This window comes from Leopardus geoffroyi, chromosome A2, assembly GCF_018350155.1.
Source record: "Leopardus geoffroyi isolate Oge1 chromosome A2, O.geoffroyi_Oge1_pat1.0, whole genome shotgun sequence".
In the NCBI taxonomy this organism is placed as follows: Eukaryota; Metazoa; Chordata; class Mammalia; order Carnivora; family Felidae; genus Leopardus; species Leopardus geoffroyi.
The window spans coordinates 149,925,792-149,945,792 of NC_059331.1; the positions used below are offsets into that span (position 1 = coordinate 149,925,792).

Consider the following 20,001-nt stretch of genomic DNA (forward strand, 5'->3'; position numbering starts at 1 on the left):
AGCTACATGATAGCACTAACGAATTCCCTAAAATTTGATGCTGAAGTCAGGACAGATGTTCAGTTCAATTCAACAAACGCTTTTTGATCGACTGCCATCTTTCCAGGCACTGAACTGTGCCTGAGAGGAAAAGGGCAAGGCCCCTCTTCTCACGGAACCGTGGTCAAGTGAAGGAGTCAGATCGGTAAATGGATAATTTCAAAATATTGTAATACACACTATGGGAAAATACAGAGAACAAGCTATGGGAACACAGGAAGGAGGGTATCACATCAGAGGCATTTAAGCGGAGTAACTGGGCAAATGGGAATGCCGTTCACCAGATGATGGAATACGGCAGGAAGAGCAGGGGTTTGGGTTGAGAGAGGAGCTACCGATCACATTTTGAATCCGAGCGTCCTCCGTGTCGTGCAGGTGGAGATGGACAGCAGGCAGTCGAAATTTTGGTCTGAAGCACTAGTCGTAAATTTTGTATTTAGTGGTATATAACGTGACTTGAAGCTACTACAATAATGATAGTGAAGGTGGGCATACGAAGTAAAAAACAAAAACAAAAACAAAAACAAAAGGTAGGTGACGGCTGTTTAAGGTTAGATGGAAGAAATGTATGTAGCTGAAGAGATCAAAAAGGAGCAGTCAGGGGAGAAGGAAAAGGGAAGTGTACAAGGAATGGAAGAATAGCCACGTGTCTCCTTCCTGCGTGAAGCGGCCATTTCAGGCGACAGTGTTGGATGGCGTGAAGACATCAGACCCGATGAGTGCTACCAAGAGATCGCCTGTTACTTTCAGGCAAGCACGTTCTGTGAGAGCCATTCAGGAGGGGTGAGGCAGTACCGACTGCTAGTGTAGACCGCTCTAAAGAAAACTTGGAGGGGAGAAGAGAGTGGGTTCTGTCTCCTTTGGAAAGGCAATGGCCAGTCGAGGGTAACATGTCAGAGTGTAAACTACTCTCAGCTTAGCTGTAGCCTGTAACTTCCTGTCCTTTTCCTGTGTCAACAAAGGAGAGGATCCTACCATCTAAATCCTCTTGGACATTGTCTCCAACAGCATGAGTTAACGAATAGCCACGGAATGTTTTTCCAGCGCAAGTTGAGAGTAATTGAATAGATTTGGACTTTAAGGCTGCCATGAAATAAGTTTTGGTGCCACTGACAAGCCTTCACATGAATATGATTTGTGAAGAAATGAATTCAGGATGAGTGACCAAGGGGGATTGTAATCTTGGACTAGGGTAAAGGGCAAGAATGATCTGTAAGTGAAGTAGCAATTAGAATGTAATTTTAATTTGTTTTTAAAAGTTTTCTTTCTAGAATTATATATGTTTAAGAATTCAGCTATGACTCGGGGCACCTGGGTGGCTCAGTGGGTTAAGCGTCCAGTTTAGGCTCAGGTCATGATCTCATGGTTCACGGGTTTGAGCTCCACATCTGGCTCTGTGCTGACAGCTCGGAGCCTGGAGCCTGCTTCGGACTCTGTATCTCCCTCTCTCTCTCTCTCTCTCTGTCTCTCTCTTCTCTCTCTCAAAAATAAATAAATGTTAAAAAAAATTAAGACTTCAGCTATGACTCTGGCAACTTCCATCAGTTGGTGATAATAAAATAGATCAGTTGCAACTTCAGTATTTTTAGGGGAGGCATGGAAACCTGATGGTAGGAGGAGGATCTTGAATAAGTTTCCAAACTGAAAAAGAACACAGGGGCCCAGTAGCTTCCTGTCTCGAAAATAATGTTGCTTGTCTTCTTTCTATCAGCATATTTTACTTTGCCTTTTATGGATCAATATATCATTATATATAGACAGTATTATGGGAAGCAGTTCTTTTCAAAATTGTCTTTGTTGTGTCCTAATAGAAAATTCTGCCTTGTGGCATGTCTGTATTGCTAGAGAAGACAGCCCAAATGCATCTTCTCCAGCAACTTGTAAACAAGATGTCTTACGTTGATTAATTACTGATGAAAATCCTGAATGATTAGCACCTTTTACATATACAAGCATCCTGCCTGGCCCCTGTGGGAAACTAACTGACTCTAAAGAACTAAGTCTCAGCCAGAGGTATAGAAGTTGCTGTTTGCAGCCTCTAGAACCACAGTGGTTGTGGGGGTGGGAGCAGCGGTAATGACTAGAACTAATAAATCACCTCTATCCGGCAGTTGTACTGTCATAATTCACAGTGACTCTACCTCTAATCAGCAACATATTTTACTACTCCCAAGACACCCACAAAGTTACATTACATGACTGACTCTTCACACACTCTAGCCTTAATCGTAGGGCTCCCATAAAGTCATGAGACTGTCATCTTCATGACTTCATGTGAGGGGTTCCAGGGACACTTCCACGTCCACATGTTCTTCTCCCATGAGTCTGCTACTGCACTTGAACTCTGCTACTGGAGACTTAGTGACTTCATGTATTGTTTTCATTCGTTTGTCCACTCAGCCATCAGGTATTTATTTGTCGCATGTCTTCAATGCGTGTCACTTCTTCCTAGGCACTCTTAAGAGATAAAGGTATGATTCCTTGTCAAGGGAAGAGGAGACGAAAGTAGCAGTTTCTCTCCTGTAGGAGAGACACGGAATGAAAGGTGATGCGACACATACATTAAGAAGTTTAAATAAAATGTTGTGGCAGTTCAAAGAGGGCTAGAAATACTTCTAGCCAAGAGATTTAGGGTATACTGCCTGGGCGGGGCGGGGGATGACATTTAGGCTAGATGTCAAGGATGAGGAATATCCCCCGTGCACCACATTTAAATTTTCTTTCATCCACAAAGTAGGCATCTTATTTATGGATATCTTGCACGGTGCTTTGGTTATATAGAAGTGTAGTGAATGTTTAAATGAATGTTCTCCAATCAAATGTGTTTTACCCGAGGATAAAAGTAAGTGAGGGGAAATCTTGAGGCACACTTTTTTGCCTTTTTCAAAGGTGGTCTCAGCTAAGGCGCTTAGGATAAAGTCTAATTGGGAGGTAACACGAGGGTAGTAAATAATCAGGTGCTAAGGTAGATGGCATAATTTTGAGGAGATAAACTCCAAATGGAGGGGTTTATAGTCAGTAGCTCATAAATGAACTTCTCGAGTATAGTCTTTCTCCCCAGAGCAGTTTTTGTAAAACGCCTACCCAATTACTTTGTCACCCTACCTTCCCTATAACCCTTCCACACCTTCTGCGTATCTGATTCATTGAAGCTTGCAGGATCTGGCCCTGTGCCTGCAGCTTCTTCTTTTGCTTTGCTTTGCTTTGCCGTGCTTTAAATCTGTGCCTCTCTCATACCCAAATGTTGTACCATGGTCTGGCTTCAGTATCCGCTGTCCTCTGATGAGTCTTTCCTGAGAACTCATTTCTCCTCCCTTTCTTTTCCCCTGTACGCGGCATATATCTGTGTCACAGAATCTCTGGTGTTTAATGCGCTCATGTGTTTTCCTCTTACTAGATAGTATAGTTTTTGAGAACAAAAAACATACCTTTATCTACATATCCCCAGTCACTAACACTATCCCGGATACAGAGTTATCGCTCAGTAAATACTAGTTGGAGAGATAAGGAGACGTGTAGGCGAATGAACAGCTTTGTCCTGAGCTGACCCTGTATATACCACCCCAGTTCACAAAACCCATTAACTTTGTTAAACCTGTGGGCCACCATCTAAGGCCTGAGCCACATAAGTCTCTGGACAAGGTATCGCAAGCAGAGCTAATGTAGGGAAACCCAGAATGTGACTTTCAGTATGGTAATTATTTATCTCTCATGGGCAGATGTAAATATCATTTAATGTATCCACAGATTACTGGATTTTATTGGCTCCTGAATGTGTCATAATTAAGTAACGGCTTCTGACTCTGTAGTCAAGATCATACCATTTAAAAAATTGAACATAATTACCTGCTATGATCACTTAGATAAAATATTATGGCTTATTTTACATTTCAATAATGCACATGATGGAGCTCTCTCAACATTTACCAGCATCCTGGATCTCAGCTAATTCTTCAACAGAAGTTGCAACTGACTTTACCACAAGTCACAGGGTTATTTTTCGACCTTTCGCGCTAGGATCATTCCCGTGCTGTCTGATCACTCTTCACGGAAGAAAGATGGGAGCGGGTATGTCTAATGAGTGGAGTCTGAAGGTAAATTAAGTGGCTGACCGGCAGTATGCCAATTCAGTTTGCTTTGGGATCCTATGTGTGTTTAGTGAATACCGGTTGACCAATTCCTTTGTCTTGGTCCAAAGATTTTCAGAAGTTTTGCCCATAACCGACAGTGTGCGAGTATGCATACGTAATACTTACGTACATACACATATATATTACTGCATACAGTATATCCTGATATTTTCCCTTCTGCTCTGTCCTATTCCATACTATATCAATCACTTCCATGTTGGTTACGATGCGGTTTGGAAAACACTGCTTTAGTCGTTATCAGTAACCCGGACTAAGTGGGTACGGAATTTGGCCTCCACTCCCAGAAAAGCCTACACTGACATGCATTGTACCAATACTGAGGGGTGGGGGGTGGGGGTGGGGATGACCATGTATGTGTTGTATGCAGGATCGTACACAACTTCTGTCAACTGACCGTCTTTTTTCCTGTTTCGTTCAGCCTCATTTGCAAATGTTCCTTGCTTAGTTGCAAACTATCATGGGTCTGTTTGGGGCAGCCGATGAGTAATCTGGTGAATGGGAAGACGAACTGAGGGAAATTACTTACTTTCTGCGTTCGCTCGGGCCACCTTTCGTCTTAACTCCCTAGTTAGAAGACATCAGTAATGGTTCTGTCTCCGCAACTCATCCCTAAATAAAATTAATTGGAAACTAGATAGCTCCCTAATAACCATGCTTGTTTTTGCATAATAGAAGGAGAAAAGGATTAAATTCTTTGTTCTAATTAATAGGAATGAAAATAGAATCACAATCCATGGTAGGGCAAAATGAGAGAAAATACGGCTTGTAAGTAATTTTCATGGTTGTTTAGGAATAATTGTTTCATTATTGAGTTAATAGGTTTTACAAACAGCTCCTATTTCCATATCATATTTCTGCAGTAGCTCTTTATTGCGATTGCCTAGGCGGAAGACAGGACGCTGTTTTCAGTCCATCACTTGTCTAAAATATGAGTTCCGAAGTAGTTAGGGGAGGGGCATGCAGCAGGAAAGAGTAAGGTATAGGAGGGGATCTAGGGGGTCAGACTGAAATCAGTTGATTAATAAGACAACAAAAATCATTCACCGGCTTGTTTCAAAGGAGACTCTTATTATTCTGGAGAGAAATTAGACATCAGATCCCTCATAGGCCCCAGGCTCTGACATGTGTTTTATAATGACAGTTAATTAGATACTGTCTGCAGCAATCATAGGCTGTCATTTCTAATACATTTCTGGGAAGTTGAAGGACAGGAGAAGTCACCCCCTCCCCATCTTCCCCCTTCCCGTAACTGAAATCGCTTGCCAAAATTAACTATGAATATATGAGGCACAAGTTCAACAATTATACAGCCGTTCTGCACATTTATGGTTCCTACTTGGTATGTGCTCTGCATCCCAGGCTGTGCCAGGCTTGCATTTTCCAGACAGAGTTGTTACTGAAGCCCTGGTAATATTCAGGAGCATCTCATGCTGCAGTCTCTAACACCTGGTCTTACGGAAGATGCCACTTAGAGTTGCAGCTTTACATGTTAGAACGCAAAGAATCTTTCATGCTGTTAAACTACTAGAATCCCCCCCCCCTTTTTTTTTTTTACTAAAGCAGAAACTGCAGTGCATTAATTAACATGATTTATTCTTAGATATATAAACCTTCAATTTGGAGAACTCCTACAGTAGGACCTAATCTAAAATTTTAATGCCCCCTTTGGTTGAACATCGTTATAACATGGCAGTGAAGTATAACATGAGAGAAACCGGGCCGTGAGGCAGAAACCTTCCTTGCGATAGCTTAGAATCGTAAATTGTTAAGATTTTAAGAGACCTGACAAATGATGTAATCCGCAATCCAGTCCCTTTGCTTTATACGCAGAGACATTTGAGGCCCAGAGTGCTAGAGTAAGCCTGAGCTGAAACTCCGTTCTCCTGACTTTTCGGCTGCGGCTCCTTTCTCTTTACAGCTCTGCTTCCTGCCTTATTATCTGGGCGACTTTGTGCAAATCACTAAATGTTTCTGACCTTGAGTTTTCTCATCTGTAAAATGGGCATAGAAAAAATTACTTCCTCGTAGGGTTTCAGTGAGCATAAATGGAGGAGCTCCTCCACAGTCTGTAGGACTCTGGGCAATCTTACTTTGTCCTCTGCTTGCTTTTTTTGTTTTCTGTTTTTTTTTGTTTTTGTTTTTTTTTTTTTAATGTTTGTTTATTTTTGAAAGAGACAGAGCGCATGAGCAAGGGAGGGGCAGTGAGAGAGGAGGACAGAGGGTCCGAAGCGGGCTCTGTGCTGACAGCAGAGAGCCCAAGGAGGGTCTTGAACCCACAAACTGTGAGATCATGACCTGAGCTGAAGTCCGACGCTTAACTGAGTGAGCCACCCAGGCACCCCTGCCGTCTGTTTGCTTTTCTCACATGTCGTGTTCACCCTGCGCATGCCTAGACCTCACAGACAGCCCGCTGAGGGGCAGGAGAAAGCTCGCCAGAACTTGCTGGTTGAAAACTATACTCCTTAACAGGTGACCCACTAAGTTTCCGGTTCCTGGTTAGGGACATGGCCGGTCAGGTCAAGTGCAGAAATTGAATCTTTTTCCACCGCAGGTTCTCCTAGCCAAGGTCCCTAGGGTGGTGGTTTCTAAGCATAGCAAAGTAGGAGTGCCCTAGAGGTTCTCCTAAAGGTACAGATTGCTGCTCCCATCCTGCTTCTGTCCTCCTGTCAACATGCCCCCCTGCCCTCCTGAGAAAAAAACATAACGCAGTAGGTTTGGAGCAGAGCCTTCATAGTCGTACGATTGCTAGGTTTTGTTTTACTTGTTTTTGCTTTTTGAACTCCCTAGCTGGCTGCCTGGGAGATGCTGCTTACCAAGGCAGATCGTATCCCAAAATGTGCTACCTTCTACGGCAACTAACACCTCTGCATACTTTCTTGTGGTTCTAATTAACTTCTACACTTAAAATTGTTTTTAATGTTTATTTATTTTTGAGAGAGAGAGAGAGCGCACGCGTGCAAGCAAGTGGGGGAGGGGCAGAGGGAGATGGAGACACAGAATCCGATGCAGGCTCCAGGCTCTGAGCTGTCAGCACAGAGCCCGCCGGATGTGGGCCTCAGGCCCACGAATCGGGAGATCATGACTTGAGCCAACGCCAGATGCTTAACCTACTTGAGCCTCCCAGGTGCCCCTTAACTTCTACATTTCAGAAGCTGGTAACATAAGTCTTGGAGGTACTGGCTTTCCCTTCCTTGCTCTTATCTACTCCTACACCCACAAAGGTGCTGTTCCTGCTGTCCACCCTCCCACCCCAGTCTGCCTCCACTGCATCTGCAGCCCTTCCGACCTCGATGGACCTAAATAGCAGGTGGCCAGTGTCCGTGAACGAAGGTCTGCTGTCCACTACCGGTAGGGAACATGTTTGAGATTTGTTCTGTTTTATGGCTGTGGTGGCTTTAATCTCCCACACCCACCATCCTAGTAACAGTGCTGAGTTTACAGTGAGCCACTACCTTTTACAGCTGGTCTCCTCATGATTAAAGATAGATTTTCAAAACACGTGGCTGGGATTAAGGATACGATGTGTGATGTTGAGTGATTATTCTCTGTGCAAAATAAACTGGTTATCAGAAAGCTGATTAAGCCGTATTCTGGACCTCATTGTATGATTCTCCACCCGGTGAGATAACCAGCCCCGGGGCAGAGTTGGAAAGGGTACAGGAGTGCAGACCACCAGCACCCCTGAAGACACAACCTGATACCTTGAATTATTCTCAGGCGTGAGCAGAAAGCATATGCTTAGTCAATTCCACATGTGCTACTATAATGGTTCACTTGCTTTCCAAATGAATACGGCCTCCTTACCAGCTGTGGACTCCTAATGTTTGCAAAGGTTTAAAAATATTCCATTAGGAAGTAGAATGATATTGAAATTATATATGTATAGTATATATACATATATAATTAGCTTAGCTAGGGCCCAGCACATAGTAAGCATTCAATGAATGTTAGCCCCAGTAGAAGTTATTTCTGTTATTCTTATACCATTGCTGTTTAATTCAAGTTATTATTGCTAATCAGTGACATATTGTCCATGGATATTAAGCATAGAAACTTGAAGGGATATAACTTGTTTTCTTATTAAAAAAGAAAAAAGAAATTTTAAAAATCCACTTAGTTCAAGCCTAACTTCTTGTTCTATTTGTGTGAATTATAGTATATGGTCCTTAATTTATGGACATTAATTCTGAGTTCCGATTTCCACTGGATTTAGTGAACTGGGTGTTTTTAGGTGAGTTAAATGGGATGTATGAGGCTCATCCCTGGACCGATTTCAGGAATCACTTGACGTTTATGGAAAACTCACGATGTCCATTCAAAGCTTGTGGTTCTTTTTCCCTGAAGGTTCTAATCCTGCACCGAACCTACCCGTCCCCACTAGTTGAATAAATAATGTTGAAAATGTAGTTGACCTGACTAAGGTCTGTTACCTCCAGCAGTGACTCAGACAAACGGCCGTAAGTGGAACATTGCCTTTATGTCAGGGCTTTGGGTCTGCTGGTTTTAAGAGGGTTCATTAGCTCTTCACAGAGTCATAATTGTGGCAGTTTTTCTAAAAAGGCAAACAATATTTTACATTGTTTTCCTTTGTTTGGCACGTCAGAAATTCCAGTTTTCTTCCACATTCTTTACTGTGTCATGCCACATGCCAGAGTTTCTTCACGTCTTTAAACTGCAATGTGCTTACCCTTTGGGGAAAAGTAGAAATCCATTTGGATGAAATGCACAGCCTCCATATGTGAGGCTTTTATATAAATTGGAAGAGTGTACATTGATCAATCTTTGCCTACATCGTGGCGAAATGGCTTCAAGCCACATTTTAGGCCATTCGGTAACATAGTCAATTAGACCCACAGGGTGATCCGAAAACTTTGCTGGCTTAAACTGAGTACATAATGTAGCACTGTCCTTGCACTTTTGTCTTGGCTTATCACCTTTAATAAAGTTAGACAGGAAGACTGATTTTCTCTATCAAACGTGTGGCAGGTGCATCTGGAAAAATACATGCACAGCTACATTAATGTTACCTGGGACATATTCTACCTATACTTTTCTGTGGATTTAGTACAATACAGAGGACTGTGACACAGTTAAGGCATCACAATATCCAAGAAAATAGGACATCTTTTTCCCTGTCCATGTCTCTCGTGAGGCACCCATAATTCCACAAACTTGTTCATTCATTTTTCTGTTGTGTGTCCTAAGTCCATATACAAAGGAGATAGTAGATTTGGTATGAGGCCCTCAATACAGGTAAGTCATGGCTATAGACCATTTGAGATGTTCTTTTTTTTTTTTAAGTTTATTTATTTTGAGAGAGAGGGAGAGAGTGCCCACAGGGGAGAGGTAGAGAGGGAGAGAGTGAATCCCAAGTAGGCTCCGCACTGTTAGCGTGAGCCTTGAACTCACAAGCTGTGATGTTGAGCCAATGTTAAGAGTCAGACGCTTCAGGCGCCTGGGTGGCTCAATTGGTTATGTGTCCGAGTTCAGCTTAAGTCATAATCTCGCAGTTTGTGAGTTCAAGCCCTACACTGGGCTCTGTGCTGACAGCTCAGAGCTGGCAGCCTGCTTCTGATTCTGTGTCTCCCTCTCTCTTTCTTCCCCTCCCCTGCTTGTGCGCACACACTCTCTCTCAAAAATAAATAAACTTAAAAAAAAAAAAAAAGATGCTTAACCGGCTGAGCCACCCAGGAGCCTCAGCCATTTGGGATGTTCTAATGTCTATAAATGAACAACTCAAATTTGGCAATCTTGAAACATCAGAAAAGGATTCCTAGGAAGTACGGAATTAGGCCCAGTGCCAGAAGAAAACCACATCATTAGTTCAACTGAAGGAAATACATCTGCTCTTTACTTATAGTCTTAGTGAACTTAAGGTTTTTTAGACGTTTGTGGATATTCTGTGGATGAAAAGCCTGAGGAAATAAGGCAAAATAAAGCAGAGCTCTATTCTAGCCAGGCTGGAAAGCTCAGGGAAGTGGAAACTTCAAACTGGAAGTACAATTTGAAAGGAATAGGTTAGTCACCTGAGGAAATTGAGTTTTTTGGTTTCTTTTTTCACTGCCTGTTTACTGATTATAGTCTGTTTTCTAATTTCACCCTCTGGTGCTAGGAATATAAATGGCGGTGTCTTCGTGTTCTTGTTCAGTAAAGCAACGATGTGTGGTATCCTCCTTATAGGCTAGTCTTCTCCCTCCTTTCCCGATGCTAACTGCACTGACTTCATTTGTACCTTAGTTTCGCTTCTATGTTAATTTATTCAGTCATCTTTCGGGAGTGAAGTGAACATCCTGTCTCTTGTTGCAGACCCTGGGCTTGTGTTACCCCAAGCCCAGTGTCTTTACGTGGAAAAAGAGACCACCAAAGAAGGCTAATTGACTGTTTTGTGAGTGAAGGACTACAAAAGGTGAATGAGGAGTCGAGTTCCATTGTGAATGTGGACAGGACTCATTAATCCTTGTCTCTAATATTGCAAATCATGTGTAAAGTATGACAAATATAAATCATATTTGATTTGTATCCTCTTAAATCATCAGCATATTATTTTTTAAGAGTTATCAAATGCTCCAGAGCTAATATTTGGCTCAGAGTAAGCCTATTCATATGCCAAATAATTTGGATTAAGTTCAGAAACCTAGTGCTTTGGGTCTTCAGATGGGGGTTCTTAACAAACTATGATTTTCTATATTTCTGTATTGCAAGGTATGGGCCACAGATTTGTTCCCTGCTTTACTGATGCCCTCTGAATTGCTTTATATGTAAGAATACTCAATGTGTAGCTCACTACCATGTTAAAAGTAGGAAACAAAGTTGTCTTGTGACAAGAAGGCCCTTTAAGTCTTCTGGAAAGGAACTACAGTGAAAACAAAAAAGAGCACAAGCTTTAATTTTGTTCTAAATATAGGACCACTTGAGGGTCAAGAAAGTTACTTAATTTACATTTTGAGACATTATTTTATTACTATCTTTTGTTATTTATTTCTTTATATTTAGTCTGCTAAAATTATAGATTTAAAATGTTTTTACCAGGGTCTTTAATGATGCCTGTTCCCTATCAAGGAGAATCCTTTGCACATAGTATTTATCAGAATTTCTACCAAGATTAACAACCGTGTACATGTTATTCCTTCTTCTAGGCCACTGCTTGTTCTGTCGAGAATACATACATAGTTTTTTGGTGGTTGTTGTGCGGTTTTTTGTCAATTAACTTTGCTTTCACAGATAAATCTTCAGAAGATATTATCAGGAAACCTTGTGCATGGATTGTTTATTCAGGTCTGAATCATACAACCTGAGGATCTCTTTTTGACCTCAGTGTATAATCAAGATACTTCCTACAGAGGGTCATGTGAGAAGTTGTTACTCTACAGCTGAAAAATGCTTTCGCATTCTGGGCAAATTTCGTTCTAAAGAACAAGGCAGTACTGTGGTTATTGATGGAATTGGGGATGGCCTAATTTGGAGTTACATTAAGAAGCAGATGAATAGTATAGATGAGAGATCGTGGCATGTGATTGCAGACTTTGGAAACCATCCTGTCTAGGTTCACATCCTGGCCTAGTAATTTATTAGTTGTGTGACCTCGAGAAAGTCACTAAACCTGTTTCCATTTTCCTCATCTGATTATCGGGGAATGACAACAATAGTACCTACTTTAAAGGATTGTTGTAAGGATTAAGCATGTTAATATATATGAGGTTTAAAAATTTTTTTTAATGTTTGTTTATTTTTGAGAGAGGGAGGGAGGGAAGGAGCAGGGGGAGGGCAGAGAGAGAGGGAGCCACAGAGTCAGAAGCAGGCTCCAGGCTCTGAACTGTTAGCACGGGGCCCGACGTGGGACTCAAACTCACAGACCACGAGATCATGACTTGAGTCGAAGTCATAACACCCAACCGACTGAGCCACCCAGGCGCCTCAATATATATGAGGTTTTTAGACAGTCTCTGGCATATGACTAATACAGATCCTATGTAACACCTTCTATTGCCTTGATTCATTATGGAGATCGTCTTTGTACCATACTTTAACTGGATGATATTCTGTTCTCTGTGGAACTACATCTCTCCCACACATCTGCAATTTTCAGCCTAGGTATCTGTTAAAATCACCCTTTACTTTATCCTTCATTATAAAAAAAAAAAGAAAGAAAGCAAGAAAGCGTCCCTGAAGGGCTTATAAAAGCATTATTGATTGATTGATGAAAATTGCAGACATTCTTCCTGGTATTGTGCTCTGATTAAGACAAAGGAAAGGTCCAAAGTGTGGAGAGTAAGAGTTTTAACCTAAGTTGTCTTTCGTCCTGTTCTAGCTCTTGTTTCTGATTTAAGGGCATAGTTAATGAGAAAAAAAATATATATGAACCAAGTCCCTCGTGATTCTCTTTTTAGGGTATGGAGAAAGTCAGAAGTTTACGGACCACTCACTGTCCTCCCATCATTATTCGTGTGGGAAGCCGTAACGTACCTACAGTGTCAGAGTTGTTACCCTTTCATTCATTGTGTTACATAGTGGAGACAATGCCCAAGGATAATGCCTTATGGAATCCCTTACTAGTCTGTAATGTGACCTCTGCCATGTGGGTTTTTTCTTTCCGTTTAATTCTGCTAAAATGCTAACAGCCTTTCCCTTCTGATTTAGCCTCACATGGGCTGCACGAGAGACTTTTAAGTAAATTGTTACAGTGTTAATTAAGATTTCATGGTCAGGCTGTATTCTGTAATAGGTATGACAGGATTTGGCCTCCTCTGTATCGTCAAATAAGCAATTCAAACATCCTTATGATCTTTCCTGGTGCCTTAGAAGATTTGATAAATGGAGGGATGGAGGGATGATAAAGCTATCAAACAAATTCTATTGATTCATCTTTGTGAGTGTAATTCATAGATCAGTAAGTACCTTGGAGGCAAAATTACCTCTGGAGTTGAAATTTCCATTGCAGAGTTGCATTCGAAAGGTGATTTCGTTTGGGTAGGCCACAGGGTTTTGCTTTTAAATACTGTAAAATTTATATCTACTTGCCATCTTCATTGTGTAAGTGAGAGGTTTAAATACTAAGTTTATTTCCCTGTCTATAAAAATGAGGGGCTTTTTAAATGGCTTTCCCAATACTACTAAGTCTTATTTCTGCTGTATTGCTAGGTGAGAAGTGTAGATTTATGGTACTATGAAAACAAAGAGTGAGGGGGAGAAAGAGAAGGAACAGATAACTTAGCAACTCTGTTTTTGGAACGTTTCAGACTCAGTAGGTCTGTTTGGGAGATTACCGTGAGTGATTTGTTGATATGCAGATCAGAGGGCTTATCCTGATTATTTATGGGGAACAGAGCAATGTGTTCTGGTAGGTTGAGAAGAACAGACATTGGATGCTGAAGGGATGGGTGGGTTTTTTGTTGTTTTATTTCTTAGTGTTTATTTTATTTTTGAGAGAGAGAAAGAGACAGAGTACGAGCAGGGGAGGGGCAGAGAGAGGGGGAGACAGAGAATCCGAAGCAGGCTCCAGGCTCTCAGCTGTCAGCACAGAGCCCGATGTGGGGCTTGAACTCATGGACCACGAGATCATGACCTGAGCTGAAGTTAGACACTTAGCCCACTGAGCCACCCAGGTGCCCCAGATGGGTGTTTTGTGAGAGTTTTTTTTGGTGTTTTTTGTTTGTTTGTTTTAGACAAGTGGTATTAACATGGAACTAATGGTCACTGACGGTTTTTTACAACTAACGATTTTTTTTTTTTTAATTTTTTTTTTCAACGTTTATTTATTTTTGGGACAGAGAGAGACAGAGCATGAACGGGGGAGGGGCAGAGAGAGAGGGAGACACAGAATCGGAAACAGGCTCCAGGCTCTGAGCCATCAGCCCAGAGCCCGACGCGGGGCTCGAACTCACGGACCGCGAGATCGTGACCTGGCTGAAGTCGGACGCTTAACCGACTGCGCCACCCAGGCGCCCCACGATGTTTTTATTTCTAGTCATCGCACAGTACCCCAAATGCCTTAACATTCGCATTCACAGCCTTCCTCCTAAAACCCTTCATTTTCTTCATATTTGAAATAATTTCTCCTTCTCATAATTGCTTTTTAAGAACCTAGAGAAGCTACACTTTATAAATTTGGAAAAGGGAAGCATTAATGGTTTCAGGAGCCTCAGAGATGTGATGGGCTTGGGTGCTCAAAAACTGGTTTTAAGAGCTTGCCGTTAAACAGATTTCTCCCTAGGCATATATTTTTTAACTCCCCTTTTATGTTAGTAGAGACAGCGTCTTGCTTGGACTTAGCAACTGTCCCAGATTTACCAGGAGTCTACCAGAATTACTGTCAGTAATTCTCAAGAGCAAGGTCTTGTTTTCATTTTGGAGCATAGTAGTGTCCAGAAGACTCCCATGTTGGGCTGCAATGGCCCAGTTTAAGTATGCCTGCCATGCTCTGTCACTGGCTGGGAGCAACTCCAGAAAACATGGCCTTGCATGACTACTGAGGAGATTCAAAGGTGCGGTACCTATCGGCTGGCAATCACCTTCGCTCCCCACAGCACATTGTCTTAAAGGGAAATAAAAGGAAATCTAAATGGAGAACTTCTGTGGCTACCACAGTCCCTCTTAGCATGTGGGTATTCTTAAAACTTAAGAACTATTAAAATTTGCCTCCTAAAATGAAAAGTGATTACTTGATTTTCGAGAAATTGCTCTGCTTCATGGTGACAACACATAGGACATCACAAAACTGAGCAGATGTTTTCTTATTAGCCTTTGGGAGAATGAGACACTGGCCAGTACATCAGCAACACTGATGAAAATGGAACATTCTGCCTATGTTCCTTCCAAACCTTTGGTTCTAAGAGATAATGGCAACTATTAGATAGCAGGGCCGCCTATGTAAGGGAAATAGTCTCAAGAAGAAAAACAAAAAAATCTCTCAAATGGAGAATTCAAAACAGTCATGGAGAAGCTGTTTTAGATGATCTGGTTCATTTGTTGATAGCCTACAGAGGTCATTAAACCTCTTGATTAGGGGCGCCTGGGTGGCACAGTTGGTTAAGCGTCCGACTTCAGCCAGGTCACGATCTCGCGGTCCGGGAGTTCGAGCCCCGCATCAGGCTCTGGGCTGATGGCTCAGAGCCTGGAGCCTGTTTCCAATTCTGTGTCTCCCTCTCTCTCTCTGCCCCTCCCCCGTTCATGCTCTGTCTCTCTCTGTCCCAAAAATAAATAAACGTTGGAAAAAAAAAAAAAAACAAAAAACCTCTCGATTAAACCAGACATCTTGAGCTTCCTGGATTCATGATAAAAATAACCTGGCTTTCTGTTGGTTCTGAAGTCTAAAGGTGGTTTGTCCACATAGTGACGATGATAACAGAGCAGTGGGTTAGGAGGTGGTAGACCGGAGTTTGGGATCCGGGTCTGCCACTTAACTAGTTGTGTTTCCTTGAGCCTCACTTCGTCTTTCCGGGTTTGTTTATCTGCAAAACTCAAGAATTGGGATATCCATGAGTGAAGAAACCTTTTCTAATTCGAAAATCTGTTGATCCTAAAACCAGTGTGTGGGGTTTTTCCAGATGGGTGAAGCCCACCCACCCCCATCTGAAGCTTGTGTGAGAGCTTGATATGTCTCCAGAGAATTTGCTTTGTGTTGGGCCTTTGGCACCTGTGTGCGTCCCCCATTTGGGGCTCCACGGTAACTCACCATGATCAGTAGAGAGGTAGGGGCTCAGAACCTCAACTCCCAACCGTGTTCTTGGCTGATTACAGCTATTATGCCTTTGGGCAAGTTGTCTAACTTATTTTTAGTTTGGCCAGCTACAAAACACAAATAATATCTCCTTTGGGACATGTCACATGAATGACAACACACAAAAAAAGCTTTTGTTGGGGCGCCTGGGTGGCGCAGTCGGTTAAGCGTCCGACTTCAGCCAGGTCACGATCTCGCGGTCCGTGAGTTCGAGCCCCGCGTCGGGCTCTGGGCTGATGGCTCAGAGCCTGGAGCCTGTTTCCGATTCTGTGTCTCCCTCTCTCTCTGCCCCTCCCCCGGTCATGCTCTGTCTCTCTCTGTCCCAAAAATAAATAAACGTTGAAAAAAAATTAAAAAAAAAAAAAAAAAAGCTTTTGTTGTGTCAGAATCCACCTGTCCTAATTTTACTCATTCCCTTATGGCTTCCAATTTTTTTTTTTTTAAATCATTCCTTTGTAATCCTTTGTAGTCTTTCTACCTAATTTATCTCTGGGGATGAATACAACCAACTTGGGTCAGTATCAAAAGGCCGCCAAGGGTTGCAATATTGTCTATGTTCAGAGTGCCTTTTAAGCCTTTGTTGAGAACGTGTTAGCTTCCTCAGAAGCTAGCTCAGAGAAAGTCATCAATGCAGACGCTGCTAGTCATTTGTCAAAATGCTGCATTAGGAAATGTTATATTTATACATATCTAGGTTCACTAAAATAAATGTAACCTCTGAGGGCATGCAATCATTCTGGGATACAAACTAGTTAGATACCTGGGCCTCTGGGCTTACAAACAAGCTAATATCCCTTCTTGGTCTTATAAAATTGTTGGATTATTTCAAATCACACAAATGCACCCATTCTTGGGGCCTTGAGGGCATTAACATTAATCAAAGTGATGCAAAATTCAATTAGAAATTATCTGATGCTCCCTGCATGTTGATCTCACTAGGCAAGGAGTCTCTTTTGCAGTAATCTACTTGAACAGATGAGACTCAGATCAGGCAGGCTGAAAGCTGTCAAATGATAAGTCTCGAATCAGGGCAGAAAAATGATCCTAACATGGGGACCCTCTTCACAGCATCATCCATAGTAAAAGTGGAGCCTGGGGCAAATCACACTTTTAATGGGTTCCCTGAAATACTTTCTTTTGTAGATAAAATCTGGTTAAATGAATGCCAGGAATTACTGCCCTTAAATTAAATGTTTCCAGGACCTGGGAGCATAACCACAATTATACTGTGCATGTGGGGAAAGGGGCATGATATCAAAGGCTGGCAATATTTTGTGGAGTGTGCAGAAAAACAAGTCTCCACAGACCTGACTTCTGCTTTCAAGGCTACCTGTTGGTTGACTCTACCCTGGTGAGTGGCTCCAGCCTTTGCAAAGTAAGGTGACAGAATGGAAAGACTCAAGTGTTAGGACAGACTGGGGTTGGAGTCACAACTGTGCTATTTTATTTGCCTAGTGACAATGGACATGTTCTGTACGTCTGTGCTTCATCTTTAAAATAGGGATGTGTATCTCATGGGAGTCTGATGAAGATTAGTAATAAGGTATATATAGTAATTCATGCATTTCATAGTATTCAATAAAAGACTTCTAAAAGAACCTTCTTGGGGCACCTGGGTGGCTCAGTTGGTTAAACGTCCGACTTGGGCTCGGGTCATGATCTCATAGTGTCTGGGTTCGAGCCCCGCATCAGGCTCTCTGCTACCAGCACAGAGCCCACTTCGGATCCTCTGTCCCTACCCCCTCATTCCCTCCCCTGCTCGCTCGCTCTCAAAAAGAAATAAACATTTAAGGAACCTTCTGTAAGTCCTATCTTCTACCATGGATATGAGCCATTGTATCCCTTGAAAACCTTATCTTTTGAGTCCCTTCCCAGGAGTAGGAGACTTAGAGCTCCCTGTTTTCATAGTATCCTTAAGTCTCCATTGCTGTGCGGGCCGCCAGGACCAGCTCTGGTTGGAGATACCCAGACACCAGGGGTTATCTATGGTGGTTGTGGGAACAGTGGATCATAGTTACGAACCCAGGTGGACTTTGATGCTCGCCCGTGGAACACTGCGCTGTGTGGCATCATGATATCAGCCATGGCCCCGGCCATCATCCTGCTTGCAGTGCCCCTAGGACTGCTTTTATGAACAGTGAATTTTATATGGTTCCTAGTGGCAGAAGGCCAGAATGTTCATCTCATTCATCACACCAAATTACTCATCCATGTTTGTGCTCTTGACTCGTGCTCTTAATAAAGTAGGCATTCAGTGAACTGTGTGCAGAGTTAGCGTATTGGATCATTGCTTATAGGTAGTTCTAAAAGTTGTAAATTATTCGCAAGGGAGGAAATTCAGATTTTGACAAACTAACAAAGATAACTTATTCTATTGCTTACGATATACCGGTCGTACATGTTCTTAGTAACAGGAAATAATACAGGTTTGTGGTTGTGGGTGCTTTCACATTTTTCTAAACTCTTCTATACAATTTAATTGTTCAGACTCTTAGTTGATGGCAGTGAGTACCAAGAGAAAGTTCTGTACACAGTGAAATGCGTATTTATTTTTTGTTTTGATTTGGTTTCTTTGGACGACTTACAAATGTGATAAATTCTTCACACCCCCATTCTTCCGTTCTTACGTAATAGTAATCATCAATTTAAAACATGCATTTTATCTATCCTTTCATTTTCAGTGGTACTATTAATTGTTATGTTAATTCAAATCCATAAAAATTTAAAATTATGCCATTTAATTTTTTCTTAAAGCACTTTCTTGTGTGATTAACACATAAGTTTTTCTTTGCTCAGATTTTTTCCTCTTTATCATCTTTCTTTTACTAGGCAGAAAGGTCACGTGCAAGTGCTTGTAATGGTGCATAGTAGCTATTGAACTCCGGTGGTTAAGACTTCAAGAGACCATTAAAAGGACAGAAAAATGTACCTTTGATATCTTAATTTGATCACTCTAACTGAGAAAATACACCTTAATGATTGCTCTGTAGGTATATTGACCTGATCATTCATTGGTCTGCTAATTTGGACCCTTGGTCTTTGCCTTTCTAAGTTTTATCTGCATTTAACTAGATGATAGATGGGGAAGGTTGGACATCAGTATTCAGGTGATGGAGCACAGGCCTGGACCTGTGCCTCTTTCTCTTCTTTCTGCCTCCCTAGGGTCTGTTCTTCCTGTACATGGGCATAGCTGGTGGGCTCCATCAGGGAGCTGACAGCACAGGCTAGTTATAATGATTATAATGATGCTTTCAGATTTCTGCAGAGTCTGTAATTAAATGACATCACTAAGTCTTAAATGCATCTGCTGTGAAAGTCAGAAGGCTAAATTATCCCATTAAAGAGAGAAAAGTGTTACTTGGTGTTAAAGAATCCCAAGTTTAGTATGCTGAAGAGTTGCTTCGGGAAAGCTGTTGAAAGCCAGTTGAGCATGGAACATAGTGGGAAGATTGGGAGGCTGCAAGGCCGTGTGGTTCAGAACAAGCTGTTCAAGAATCACAGCTGCAATCAGGCTAACTTTTAAAAAAAGAAGGCATTTTTAAAAACTGTTTTTTCCTTTCCCGAATGCAGTTAACTGCTTAGCTGCTGGTTTTTACTCTGAACAGCTGTGCTGTCCTCCAGGCAGCTAGCAGCCGCTGCATGACCCCAGAATAGTATATTGTAGTTCATTGGGGGCGCAGTTTGAGAGCAATGAGACCATGTCGTGAGTTCATTTCCCCCAGGAGCAACTGACTTCACTAAATCACCGGTTATCCTGTCTCCAGCCCTCGTTAGCCATCTGCCATCTCCCTGCCTCATCACAAAAGGGGATCCAGGAGAAGAACCTCTATTGATCAGCCCAAAAGTGCCACCACTGTTGATAGGATACCTTAAAACTGTGACGGTTAGGCCTACTTGGCTAAGTACACAGTTGCTAGAGTGAAAGTATTTGGTCTTTGTCCCTGGTTCCCGACACACAGCTCCTAAGGAATCTGTAGAGGGATAGAGTGTCTGTTGTATGCTGATGAGGTGACTAGTGGCTGGGTACCCCTGGGTGGCTTCAGGGTGGGGGCTGATCACCAGAAAGACCAAGGCAGGATTAGAGATTAGAACCTT

General features: G+C 42.1%; 1 protein-coding gene and 1 long non-coding RNA gene across 3 annotated transcripts in view; both read left to right on the forward strand.

Moving 5' to 3' along the window:
• Positions 1-20,001, forward strand: part of EXOC4 (exocyst complex component 4) — a 766,053-nt gene that overhangs the window by 492,131 nt on the left and 253,921 nt on the right. The gene's annotated exons all lie outside the window — the stretch shown is intronic.
• On the forward strand, positions 1,515-19,626 carry LOC123606897. Its single transcript, XR_006716552.1, has 3 exons — positions 1,515-2,429; positions 13,074-13,077; positions 19,615-19,626. It is a non-coding gene; the product is annotated as an uncharacterized LOC123606897 (long non-coding RNA).